Source organism: Chelonia mydas, chromosome 20 (genome assembly GCF_015237465.2).
Source record: "Chelonia mydas isolate rCheMyd1 chromosome 20, rCheMyd1.pri.v2, whole genome shotgun sequence".
NCBI lineage: Eukaryota > Metazoa > Chordata > Testudines > Cheloniidae > Chelonia > Chelonia mydas.
In genome coordinates, this window is record NC_051260.2 from 6,570,181 (window position 1) to 6,581,187 (window position 11,007).

The window sequence follows — 11,007 nt, forward strand, 5'->3', positions numbered from 1 at the left end:
AATTGGCTCCAGGTGTCTTGGTTAGCTTGCCTGTCTTAATGGGTTCTAGCAGGTTCCTGATTGCTCTAAGGCAGCCCCTGCTCTGGTCACCCAGGGAACAGAAAACTGTTCAGCCAGTGGCCAGTAGATCTGCTTTTGACTGCTCTGCTGAACCCAGCTGGCCTGGAGGGAGACTGCTGCTGGGCCTTGGGCTCTTGCTATCACTGCCACCACCCAAGCTGCTCCCCCGGCTGGGCCGGACACCCCCCACCCCCCTTCTCTGCTACCTGGTTGCTGACTAGCTGCTGGACTCCCCAACCCTTGGGTGCTGCTGCTCCAACTACAGCCCCTGGGGGGGGGGGCTGCTGGCTCGCTCCCCAGAGGGGGGAAGTGAGGGACCCCTGCCCCAGCCGTTGCCGCTGTGGATATCATCATCACTGTCACCTAGGAGGGGTCCTATCACATGTGGGTGTACGTCCCTCCCCCCACCCCCAAACCGCCCACCCCGCAGCCGTGCCCATCTTGCCGGGCGCTCTCAGGAGAGGAATAATCAGTGACACTGGGCGTGGCACTAGGTAACTCGAGGGGGTAGAAGACCACGAGTGTCGAGGAAGCCCCCCCGCTCTGGGCCCAGGCTAGCCTGAACACTTCTCCCTCCTGAAGGCTGCTGTGTTATACCTTGTGTTTGCTTTTGTTTTGTTGCGTAGTTTTGCTTTATCCTTTTTGGTGATTCTTTGTAAGTGTTACACAAATAAAAAATTCTTTTCTGCTTCAAAAAAAGTGTTACACAAATAAAATTCTTTTCTGCTTTAAAAAAAAAAAAAAAAATTGCTCTGCTGAACCCAACTGGCCTGGAGGGAGACTGCTGCTGGGCCTTGGGCTCTTGCTACCACTGCCGCCACCCAAGCTGCTCCCCCGGCTGGGCCGGACACCCCCCTTCTCTGCTACCTGGTTGCTGACTAGCTGCTGGACTCCCCCACCCTTGGGTGCTGCTGCTCCAACTACAGCCCCTTGCAGGGGGGGGGGGGGGGGGGGGGGGGCTGCTGGCTCGCTCCCCAGAGGGGGGGAGTGAGGGACCCCTGCCCCAGCCATTGCTACTGCTGCTGTGGACACCACCACTGAGGGGCCCTCTCTGCCTGCCTGGCCGCCGAGCTGCTGCTGCCTGGGAGCTGCTGGACCCCGACGGAGGAGGGGACGGGGCCATCTGCTGCTGGGGGGGCGCACAGGGACTCTGCAGACCACTGTGGAGGGGGCCTGAAGGCAGAGTAACTTTTGAACTGTGCTCTTGTGGTGGGGGTTTTGACTGTGTGTGTGGGGACACAGGGGGTGTGGCGTGGAGCCTGCCCCCCAATCCATCTGTGTGTCCCAACCCCCTCCACCACCCCAGTGGACACTCACCATCTGCCTCAAGCTCCTGCCTCTGGCACTCCGCTGCTTGCTTGGCCTGCCGCCCCCTTTCTCCACCTTTTGGGCCTGAAGCAGCAGCCAGCCGCACTGACTCTTTGCAAGCGCGCGTGGGCACCCGTGTCCCCCCACCCCATCCTGGACTGGCCCCCTTCAGCAAGCCCCAGCTTTGTCCCTTGCTACCTGCCCCATTTTGCCCCTCGCAGCCTTTTTGCCCTCCCCTTTACCCCAGCACCTCGCTGGCTTGAGTTTGTCTGCCTGCCCCGCCCTTTTCCCTCTGCAGCCTTTGTTTGTTTGCCCCGCCCCGGCCTCTGAAGCTGCCCCCTTGGTTCCCTGTCCTGCCTCCAGCCTGGTTCCCCCCCACCCACATGGTACCCCTGCCCTGATTGGCCCCTTCCTCAGTGCGCCCATGCCCCCTCCCATGCACTTGTGCCCTTCCCCTGTTTGAGTTTGCCCTGATCTCACCCCCCTCCCCTAGTGCAGCTCATCATCCCACGCCTGCATTACGACGCGCTCCCACCAGTCAGTGCTTGTTTCTTGGGCCCAGAAGTGGCGCTCCACCATCTGCGCCTGCTCCATGAACACCACCAACAACCTTGAACTGGTTCTCACTATGTCCCACAGCAATCCGTCTCCAAGGAACAATCACTTGGTTCTTCTTGTGGCTCTGCAAATATTCCAGGATCGTACACCCTCGTCTTGCAATGCTCATACAATAGTGCTGAGCTGTGCAGGCTCCGCGCTTCTGTCAGAGAAGGCAGACAGAGAGTAGGGTCGTGCAGTGTTAGGGGGTTTATTCCTTCACCCACTTACTTCCCTGGTCCTTCTCGCATGAACAGAGAGCAACAATATCTGAAGTCCAAAGGTGCAAACAATTCAATGTTTATTGGGGTGAACTTCCAGCAAGCATGATTTCAGTTTCCTTCCTTAGTGTCCCCCTTCCCAGCTCTGACACCTCAGAGCCTTACCTGTGGCCCTGTTCCCATTCCTGCCCTTAGCTAAACATGATTCCAATTTCCCCACCCCCATTCCCTGTTCCCATCCCCACCCACACACCCACCCACTTCCTGATTGACTGCAGACTATATAGTAAAACTTGAGTTCTGCTTAGCTATACCTTAACCAATCATGTTCCTGAAATTTAACTAACCGATCCTAACATATTGTAACATGATTATGTAACCAATTATATCCCACCACCTTAATTAGTTTACACCCAGCAAAATTAATGATACAGCGGACAGGAACAATCACAGAACCAGACAGAGATTATACAGACAAACAATAGCAAAGTGGGAACTATAATGACAAAACAATACAGAAGTGAGGATTTCACATCCCAGCTATTGATAAGTGAGTTCTTGCCAGACAGGATGCTATCAAACTAAGTTTCTTTTACATTTTGCAGGCACTTCCCTTTCTCTGGAGGTGATAGGCATTATCAGGACAGGATTGTATTCCTAATAGCCCATTAGCACCTTATTTCAGTGTAACTAGGTTGGAATGTGAGGATGTGACCAGTCACTTCCCATTTTATGGCTGCCTCTGTTGCTTAGCCAAAGGCCTTAGCCTAAGAACAGGGCCTCAGACTGTCACAGTAAAAGAAGGGTCTTACATCGGCAGACAGTGACTTTGATTCTTTATATTTCTATAACCAGCCAAGTGATAAGAATACACCTAAATTCGTAGAGTACAGGCCTTTACAGACAGGCCTGAATATCTATATCCTAACATGCAGGTCTGTGGGATTTTGAAAAAAAAAGTACAAAAATTATGGGATGTAGATAACTTTATGGGATGGAGGCAATTGCAAACTGGGAACTTGACCCCATGCTCCCAATCACCCCTATGTTCTTTGTTTTGGCCACATCAGGCATTGCCAAAACTTCCAAAAGACAGTGCACTGGATGGTGAGGTTGCTCACTGGGATACCTATCGATACAAGCGCTCCTGGTGGGTATGTGGGTTGACACAAGAAGTCAAATATGCACGTGCACAAGCGATGTGCTAACTGCAGTGGCTGTATGTTGCCATAACTTCAGTCGACATAAATCTGTAGTGTAGATATGGCCTCAGTATATAAGACCATTGTCAGGTGAACAGGATTGGTAGCCCAGATGAGTTTCAGTGGGAATTTACAAAGAGTGTGATTCCTGGTTGAAGTCTGGCTCGACATCAGGTAACAGCTGTGGAGGATGAGAGAACAACTGCTGTGGTCTGTCTTGGATGGGCTAAGTTTTCCTTTCTTCCTGAAGACAGGGTATATTTCTGGTGCATCAAATACAAGGTGGTAGCCAGACTGGAGGAGAAGGTATGTGGTCTCAAAGCATAAGGTGCAACATTGTACAGCATCTCAGAAAACAAAGACTTCTTAGCTAGCCATCCTAGTGTACAATGACCTGGCCTCAGTTATTTCCACCTTTGTCACTTCTCAGCCAGAAAACAGCAATGCAACATGCCTGGGCAGGACGCCTTCAGGATTAGGGAAACTCCAATTAGTAGAGGACACTGTTGCCTATTTCGTAACTCAGGCTACTGCAAACACATCACACTTATCCTCTGCTCTCTACACCAGCTGCCCATAAGAACCTCTGGAGGATAGACTAGATCAACTACACTTAGACTTTGACGCAGTACCGCTCAAAATGCTGATTAAAAAGAACTATGCAGTATCACTTGAGCACGTGTTAAATGGATTACAAAATGGCTGACTGTCAGGTACCAAAAAATAGTTGTCAGTGCGGGAAAGTCACTGAATGTGGATGTTTCTAGGGGGGGGTCCTGCAGGATCAGTACTAGGCCCACAGTGATTCAGCGATCTCACCAATGATCAGGAGGCAACTATAGACTGACTGCTGATAAAATCTGTGGCGGACGCACAGATTGATGGAGTGGTAAATGATTATGAGGACACAGCAGTCCTACAGAGTGATCTGGATTCGAACAAAAAAAATCTGTTTGAATACATCTAGGAACAAGGAACAAAAGCCATACCTACTGAATCGGGCACTGTGTCCTGGAAACCAGTGACTTTGAAAAGGATTTTGGGGTCATAGAATCATAAAAGTGTAGGGCTGGAAGGGACCTCAAGACGTCATCTTGTTCATTCCCCCGTGCTAGGGCAGGACCAAGTAAACCTAGACCATCCCTGGCAGGTGTTTGTCCAACCTGTTCTTAAAAATCTTCATAAATGAGGAGTCCACAACCTCCCTGGGTAGCCCATTCCATCTTATTAATTATCCTTATAGTTAGAAAGATATTGCTAATATGAGATCTAAATCTCCCTTGCTGCCGATTAAGGCCATTACTTCTTGTCCTATCTTCAGTGGCCAAGAAGAACAACTGATCACCATCTTCTTTATAACAGACCTTAACATATTTGGTGACTTATCAGGTCCCCTCTCAGACTTTTCTCTCCAGACTAGATATGCCCAGTTTTTTTAAAATCTTTCCACATAGGGCAGATTTTCTAAATCATTTGTCATTTTTGATGCTTTCCTCTGGAGTCTCCCTAATTTGTCCACATCTTCCCTAAAGCGTAATGCCTAGTGTGATGGGTTGGGTCACAGAAACCCACTTGGGACTGCCACCTGATGTGCTGGAACTACCTCTGAGCCCATTTTCCTTGTCAGCTTGGGACTTCAGTACCTTGCCTGGTTGTGCCAGACATGCTAGCCTGCTACAAACACAGACCCAGGTCTGAACCACGTTCCCCAAAAGCTGCAGGCTTAACTGAAAACAGCTTAAGAAGTGCTCCTGTCTCCAACACCCAGATACCCAGTTCCCAATGGGATCCAAACCCCAAATAAATCCATTTTACTCTGTATAAAGATTATATAGGGTAAACTCAAATTGTTCACCCTCTATAACACTGATAGAGAGATATGCACAGCTGTTTGCACCCCCAGGAATTAATACTTGCTCTGGGTTGGTTAATTAATAAATAAAAAGTGATTTTATTAAATATGAAAAGTAGGATTTAAGTGGTTCCAAGTAACAACAGACAGAACAAAGTGAATTACCAAGCAAAATAAAATAAAACACTCAAGTCTAAGCCTAATACAGTAAGAAACTAAATGGAGGTAAATCTCACCCTCAGAGGTGTTCCAATAAGCTTCTTTCACAGATTAGACAGCCTCCTAGTCTGGGTCCAGCAATCACTGGGCTGGGGGTCCCTTCCACACCAAACCAGCCAAACAGAGAGGACTTTGGTTTTACCCCAGAAGTCAGTGAATAGATTCAGAGAGTGTAAGACCAGAAGTGACCATAAGATCATCCAGTCTGACCTCCTCTATAGCACAGGCCCTTTCCCGTCACCCAGAAACCCCTGCATTGAGCCCAGTAACTTGTGTTGGACTAAAGCATCTCCCAGAAAGGCCTCCAGTCTGACTTGGAAACATCAAGAAATGGAGAATCCACCACTTCCCCTGGGAATTTGTTCGAATGTAAAACATGCCTGTTTTTAGCAGTGAGACGTAGCCAATACACATCACAGTTCATGTCATCATTCACTTAGTCTTAGTCTCACGGGGTTGTAAGATTTCTGAAAGCAATCTTAACTGTCAGCAAACTACATTTGGTCTGAATTTGTTTGCAGAGCTTTTATAGAGAAAAATTGAAATCAGCACACAGTAGTTGAAGACAATTTATTTTTAAATGATATCAAGAGAGGAGCTGCTATTCTGAGAGGAGAAGCGCTCCAGAAAAGTTCTTTTTAATTTTTTTAACTTATTTCCTATTTTCAAGGGTTTTGAGCTATATAACAATAACACCTTGCTGTGTTCACCAGCAGGTCTCAGAGTGCTTTACAAAGGAGGTCAGGATCAATATTGCCATTTTACAGATGGGAAAACTGAGGCATAGGGTCTTACCTAAGGTCACCCAGCAGCTCAGTGGCAGAGCTGGGACCAGAACCCATTGTGACACTCTGTACCTTGGGGGAACACTAAGCTCCCCCATGTTCATCCTTGTAAAATGATTGTGTGATATCCAATGCAAAGTTTGTCATGTTGGGTGTCTTCGGAAGGCTCATGATGCACTGAGCATTGTTGCTATAGTCATGTTATAGTCATTGTTACAGTAAGGTTATAGGTTATAATTTCATGTATATAGTTATGAGGCTGAAAATGTATCCTCATGGCTTAAAATAAGCCCAGACAAAAACTCTCCAAAGCAGAGAGGCAGTTCACACCTCATCAGGGCAGGTATGAGACAAACCCAGCCCAGCCTCACAGGAACAAAGGACGCTGGCCTAGGCAGCAACAAAAGGATCTGTTTGAGTGAGTCGCACCACTTCCTGTGGTCAGTATGGACTGAGATGAGGTAAATGGTCAGCTGACTCTGAAGGGGGGCGGCAAAGCCAAGAGGGAAGAAAGGACATCATAAAAGGGAGAGACGTTTGCCATGTTCTCTCTCTCCCTCTTCCACCTATATCTACAGACACCACACCAAGCGACTGAAGCGCTGATCAAAGGAGAAAGCCTGGCTGAAGAGCAACCAGCCAGCGTGTGGTGAGAAGCATCTACGTTTGTAGAGCATTGAAAGTGTTAAGATCAGCTTAGAATGCATTTTGTTTTTATTTCATTTGACCAATCTGACTTGTTATGCTTTGACTTATAATCACTTAAAATCTATCTTTATAGTTAATAAATGTGTTTGTTTGTTCTACCTGAAGCAGCGCATTTGGTTTGAAGCATGTCAGAGACTCCCCTTGGGATAACAAGACTGGCATATATCAATTTCTTTGTTAAATTGAAGAACTCATTTAAGCTTGCCGTGTCCAGCGGGCATAACTGGACACTGCAAGACGGAGGATCCTAGGGTTGTGTCTGGGACCGGAGATATTGGCTAGTGTCATTTGGTTGCACAGTCCAAGGAGCAGCTGACATGCCAGAGGCTCTGCATGACCAGCCCCAAAGTGGGGGTTCTCACAGCAGAGCAGGATAAGGCTGGCTCCCAAAGTCAAGGATTGGAGTGACCTAGCTGATCACCGGTCCAGACAATATCAGAGGGGAACGTCACATCCATATCTCCTGAATGCCTGCCCTATGTTCATTTCCTCAAACTGAGACCCACATCCTGCAGCATCTGCAGCCCCTGGGGATGCACAATCTCATGCAGGATCGGGGCCTACCGTTTTTGTCTGGATAATATTATTCCATAGCGTCTTGTGGAAAAGAAAACCCTGTCACCACCAGAGCTGTGGGTCGCTCCAGCCCCACTAAACCAACATGCAATGGGTTTCCTTTGCTCCTCCAGGGCACTAGTGACTGAATCCTGGGCTGTCCTATGCAATGTGGATCTGAGCTAGAAGAGTGAGTTGGTTTCCTTTCAGTCACATGACTGTGTTTACATGGTTTGTTTGTTCTATTTAGGTAAAGTGTCAGTAATATATATTTCAGAGTAGCAGCCGTGTTAGTCTGTATTCGCAAAAAGAAAAGGAGGACTTGTGGCACCTTAGAGACTCTCTAAGAGAGTCTCTAAGGTGCCACAAGTCCTCCTTTTCTTTTTTAGTAACATATATATATACATACATGCAGGTGCTGCATTATCCCTACTGCAACCCAATAATCATTACCCTGATTTCTTGTTATCAAAGATAAAAGTATTTATGAAAAGATCATAAAAATTGTTACATTAACCTCACAAGATTCACAGTTCATATAGGGATGGGGCAATATACACTCACCTTGGAGCACGTGCCTTTTACCCCATTTCATTCTCCACCCCACAGAACTAAACACCTATGAGTCATCACTGCAATTTTAATCCCTGAGAAATTAAATCACTTCACAAAGTAATTACATCAGATATAAATGAATGTGAAGGCCAGAAGGGACCATTATGATGTTCCAGTCTGACATCCTCTATAACCCAGGTCAGAGAACCCATCCATGATTCTTGCATCCAGGCCATAATTTCTGGCTCAGCTAGAAGTCCAGTCTTGATTTAAAGAGTCTAAGTGATGGATTCTGAAGTTGTTAGGAGAGAGGCTATCACGGATCCACAGGACTGCTGCTTTGACCCCAGCTTTGGAACGGTCTCTTGGAGGAATCCCGTCAGTGTGCCAGACCGCCTCAGGATCTCACTCTTCCTCCAGGGTAAGTCATGCAGCCTCACTACCTCCCTAGACTGGACCTCTGGGCCTTCAGCCCTCCTGCTTCACACCGTGTGCTCCATTCAGCGAGTTCAACTGAGACAAACTTGTGGTGGAAACTTGTCCACACTTCAGAGATGAATGCACCTCACACAGCATTTGCAGTGACACTCGTACAGTGTTGTCAAAACTGTTGGGTTTGTTAAGCTATGTCTACACTACAGCCTATGTCGGCATAATTTATGTCGCTCGGGGTGTGAATAAACCAGCCCCCTGAGCAATATAAGTTACACCGACATCAGAACTTTGCCCGCCAACTTGCGAGGTGGATTTTTTATGCCAATGGGAGAGGTCTCTCCCATCGGCATAGAGCGTCTTCACCAGATGTAACGCAGCTGTATCGGTGCAGTGGCATACATACAGACATGGCTTTAGTCAACTGGAACCAAACATGAGAAGTCTTCAGATTAGCACAGAGAATTGAAGGTTAGAGTTTAGTCCATTCTGGCTCACTCAGAGCCCAGCCAAGCTGTAATAAAACCCTTGGTTCAACCTTGGTCTGTCTCTCTCTGACCTCCTTGGTCAAACTCCGGGTGAGATCCCCGAATCCTTCCAACACCCAGACCTGGTCTCCCACCTCAGACTTCTGCAGTCCTTTGATCTCCAGCTGGGGATTGTTGTTCAGCTTCCCTAAACACAAGTTAGTGTTTGAACTTCAAATGCCTCCCATGACTTCCCGAAGAGATGGATTTGACTCCAGTGGTGCTTGCTTGTGGGGGTGCACATTAGGCCAGACCCACGGGATCTGAAGGACCTTTGGTTCTCCTGTTCTGGTTGTCTGGGACCACATGAATCAATGACAGGAGACAACTGGATCCAGTGCTCAGGGAATGTACAGGAACAGCTGATCAGGAACACACCATCCAACTTGGACTAACTTGACCAGCCAGTTTTAAAAAGAAGGGGACCCTCTCCTCTCCTGCATATCTGTGTGTCCTGCCCACGCCTCAGCCTCTCCACTCAGTCCCAGTTTCCCTCCATCCCTTTGGCTGCCCCCATCCCCCTTCACTGTTTCTCTCCATTTACTCCCAGACTCTCTGTTTCTCTCCACTCCTCTCATCAGGCTCCCCCTACCTCTGTCCCTCAACTGTCTCCCTCTTCTCCTCCAAATGTCACTGCCCCTCGTCCTGGGGAGAGGGGCCACCTCCTCCCACTTTCTCAGAGAGAGGGGCTACTGCCTCTCCATCGGATAATGACAGCGTATTCACCCTGACATTCCTGAACACACCCTGAATCATACAGGGTTGAGTTCCTTCAGCATATTTACATGAGCATTCTCATTTCAACAGTGCGTAGTTCTTCCCTCTTCCTCATTGGACAGCATTCCGACCCATATATCATGGCTGACCTGAGCATTATTTTATACACCTTCCTCTTTAGTCTATTGGATATAGTCCCATCAACTCCCTCCATTTGCACCAAGCACTTTTCATGAGACTCCTAACATCCTCATTCACATTCCCATCACGGCTCAACACTGAACCAAGGTATCTGAATTGTTGCAGACTTTAACTCTATAGCATCTAGTTTTACTAGCGTCTCATTGTCCCCCTCAATGAAACATATATTCTGTCTTTGGTCACCTGAATTGTGACCCATTTGCTCCTAACGCAGCCCTCCATCCCTGGAGATCCCTTTCCAGTGCACGTTTGTCTTCATAACACAGCATAATGTCACTGGTGAAAAGCATGTTCCATAGAGCCTCTCTCGTAATCCCCTCGTGTCATTACAATCTCAAGACAGAAAGGGCCTGACTCATCACTGAGAGTGATTGGCGATAGCCACAGATACTTCTCACTACGATTGCACTGCCCTTGTACGTGCCCACGATAGTACGAACGTATGTCTCTGGCAGATTGAATGACTGCTGCAGACACCCCATATTGGTTCTTTAAGAACTCTGTCATAAGCCTTCTCACTACCTGCAATTCCTTGTACTTCTGCAATATTCAGACTCAGCCATTGCTGACCTTCCTTGAATAAACCCAAATTGGTTGTTCGCGGCTTGGTGCTCCAGTTCCTCACAAAGTCTTTTCTCGGTAATTCTTTCCAACCATTTCACTGCGAGACTCTTTAACTTGATGGGTTGGTAATTACATTCTGGCACAGCACCTTTAAGCTTGAAGATAGAAACCAGTGTGCTCTTCCTCCACTTGGGCATTTTTCCAGTTTGGAGTATTATATGGAAAAAGTTAATCATCACCACTCCCTCATGGCCTAATGCTTGGAATGCCTTGATTGCGGCATCATCTGGTCCCACTGCCTTCCCACATTTCATCATCTTTTGTGCTCTTTGAGTCTGCATCCTGGTGATAAGTCTTTTGAGTTCTTGCTTGTGCATACTTCCCTCAACAGTTTCCTCTGAGTCACTTTTGAGCAGCTTCTCACCGCTGACATCTCTAAACGATTTCACCAATACTATTCCATTTTTTTCTGTGATGCCCTTCACAGCTTTCAATCGCTCAGTA